Source organism: Lactuca virosa, chromosome 6 (genome assembly GCF_052849685.1).
Source record: "Lactuca virosa cultivar CGN04683 chromosome 6, Lactuca_virosa_CGN04683_v6, whole genome shotgun sequence".
Taxonomy (NCBI): domain Eukaryota; kingdom Viridiplantae; phylum Streptophyta; class Magnoliopsida; order Asterales; family Asteraceae; genus Lactuca; species Lactuca virosa.
In genome coordinates, this window is record NC_136431.1 from 180,555,260 (window position 1) to 180,558,555 (window position 3,296).

At 37.4% G+C, this 3,296-nt stretch overlaps 1 non-coding gene across 1 annotated transcript; it reads left to right on the forward strand.

Annotated features, from left to right (window-relative positions):
* The first annotated feature begins 1,317 nt into the window (after positions 1-1,317).
* LOC145123183 (small nucleolar RNA R71) lies at positions 1,318-1,425 on the forward strand. The gene has a single exon (XR_013715054.1). It is a non-coding gene; the product is annotated as a small nucleolar RNA R71 (small nucleolar RNA).
* Positions 1,426-3,296: the final 1,871 nt, after the last annotated feature.

The window sequence follows — 3,296 nt, forward strand, 5'->3', positions numbered from 1 at the left end:
CTGGCTCCCGAATCGGCTAGAACATGGCTAGTTGCTAGATTCCTGAATTGGCATGGTAAGGTTATGCTTCCCGGATCACCCATCTTTTTCGGTAACATGTTTAGCATTGCACCGGAACAAGTTTCATTTAATACTACCTTTGATAGTCCCTCCATTTCTTTCGGTTTGTTAAAAGGTCCTTGAGGAACTTGGCATATTTAGGCATTTCAATTAGGGCCTCAAGGAAGGGGATATTTATTTAAAGAGAATTTATGTGGTCTAAGAACCTCCGATATTCTTCAGCATGCTTCTCTTGAATTTCTCTACTTGGGAATGGAATGGTGGCCGGTAAGGCATTACGGGTTCATCATTTTTCTTTTCTACTTCTGGCCACACCGTGACATTTGTAGCACGTCGTGGCGATTGTTCAGATCCTTGTTTTTGACTTTCTTCTTGATCTTTCTTCTCCACATCCGGGTTGTTTCTGTCTATGGGCGTTAAATGAGAAATAATTTTCCTACTTTTCGTGGTAATGGCTTGGATGTGAGCTCCTCTCGGGTTTTGTTCGGTGTTCTCTGAAAGTCCTCCCATGGGTCTTTCATTGAATTGCTTAGCTAGTTGCCCGAGTTGTTGTTCTATGTTGAGGATAGAAGCTTGTTGATTTCTAAATAGTGCTTGCTGGTTTTTCATCATCTCTTGTTGTTCCTTCATCAATGTTTGTTGCTCTTTCATCATTAATTGTTGTTCTTTAATTGCTGATTCAGTTCCCTCGTGCCTTTTTTCAGACGCGGCTGCAAATCGGGTGAGCATAGTCTCAAAATCAGATTTCTTTTCAACCGGTGGTTCCTCTCTTTGGTAAAAGCCTCTCCCTTTTTGTTCATACTTTTCTTCCTTGGCCTTTTTATATCATCATAGGGTAACCATTTTTTCTTGGGTTTTCGCCAGTCTTCATCAAAACGATCTCCACTCAAGTAGCATGCTTGAACCTTTCGGTTCCCATTCTCATCAAGGTCACAATGCTTAGTCAAATGCGGTCCATTGCAGTTTTCACACCCAACCCGAATAACATGGATTGTTTGATCCATTTTAGCCATTCTTCTATCCATGTTTTGTAGCATTGCCAATACTGCCGACATATCTTTCGAAGCAGCATTAGATGAACCCCTCGTTATGTCATTCCTTGGATTATGGTAATCCCTAGAGTGCTTAGAGAATTCTTCAATGAGTTCCCTAACTTCTGCCGAAATTTTCCTTTTTAAGGGGACTTGAGAGTCAAGGAGTTGTCTAGTGGTGACATTTACCCCATCATAAAAGATCGACACTTCTTGTTGCACATTGAGGTCATTTTTGTGGGAAATTCCTAATTAGGCCCTTGTAGCTCTCCCATGCTTCGTACAACGACTCCCCCATTTGTTGTCCAAAATTGGCGATGGACTTTTTGAGCTTAGACACCTTGGATGGTGGGCAAAACTTTTCCGAAAACAATTCACGCATTTTTGCCCATGTAGTAATCGCTCCCGGTGGTAGTTCTTTCAGCCAATCCTTCGCGGCTCCCTTAAAAGTGACAGGGAGCATCCTCAACAACACCGTTTCTCTTGGTACATTTAGAATGTTAAAGTACTCGGCGATGTATTTGACTTCATCTAGATGCTTATAAGCGTCTTCATGATCCTTTCCGGTGCAAGGAATCTCCTTTAATGCAGTAAAGATATGCCCCTTAAGTTCAAATGTGGCAGTGGCGGGTATGGTGGGTTGCACAAGCCCCATACCAGTGTCGTCTCGAATTCTCTTTTTGTACGCCTCCATCGAGAGGTCGACAATGTTCACCATGGTGTTGTCGTGTTCTTTGTTTAGCTCGCTTTCTGTTTCAGATTTGGTTTTGCTTCCTTCCTTTTCTGTTTCGTACTCGGTGTCTTCCTTCGTTGGATTGCTCTTTGTGTCTTCGTCCTTCAGTGTTTTGCTGGATTCTCCCACTTTTCCCTTCTTCTTGCCAAAAACCGACTTGAGATTCTTAAAATGTGACTTCTTTGGTGTAGCGGGTTCTCCTACGATTTTGTCTTTGTTTTTGCGAAAAGCGGATTTCGGGTCTTCAAGTGGTGGAATCAAAAATGACTTTGATCCACAGGTCATAAACAATCTGCAAGTAAATAAAGGAAACGCGTAAAAAGAACAAAAACAAAAAATAAAGTCCTACTGTTACGATGCCACGACGTGGTAAAATTTCCCACGTCGTGGTGAGTCAAAAGCAATAAAACCTAGTATAAAAATAAAACTTAATAAACAATAACTAATCCTAATAAAATAACAGAATAAAAGTAATTAAGATTGCACCGTTCCCCGGCAACGACGCCAAAAACTTGATGCATATTTTATGTGTATATATATTTGTCCAAGTTTTAAATTTATAAAACTAATGTTTCTTTCACTAGACTATTAAACACACTAGGCAGTGTACCTAATTATGTAATAGTATAGCTATGGTAAGAACAAGTGTCGAACTCAAGGAATGGTGTTTTAATTGACTTTATTCTACTATTAACTAATTACGAATGAAATTAGAAATTTTTTTGTTTTTATAGTTTTGCAAGACTAGTAACTTAAATTACCAAACTAACTATTATCAATAATTTAAGTTGACACTAAACTAAGGAAAGAGAACAAAAATTGAATTAACTAAGGTGAGTAAGAGGCTTTCGTTTATCTTCGGATTTACTTGTTATTATGGTTGATTTATGGAAGTGCAATGGATTTAATTTCTTTTGTTACCGATTCCTAAGATGACCAAATTAATATTCACTAATTTAATCCTTTAGCAAACTAGCTTATTTATTCGGTGATCAATCGGACAAACTTACAAGTTTACTAGTGTTTGGTTCGAATTGACTAGACTTATAATTGATTGATCAATTTAGTTTATTGATTCAATTCTATATATGATTTGTCATCATATACTATCTCTTATACCTTTTTACCTACTTTTCTACTTAACCCTAGGTTTTGTTCACAACTCTAGTCCTACAATTTTGCAATTCACAAGATCATAAGATTCAAATTCAATTAAGGAAGATAGTCATGCTAACTTAATCAAATTCAACAATAAGTAAAGAAAATAGTTCTCAAAAGTACTTGAGGTTCTTTAATAAGCTAAATCAACAAATAACCAAAATGAATTAAATCTAATCCATAAATTCAACCACAAATAATCAATCCATCCTACACTAAATGAAAGTCATGAGAATTTAGCTCATGATTTCAGCAAACAAGAACACAAAATCGAAATTCAAAGAGTTTGGCATGGTAAAAACTAATAAAAAATC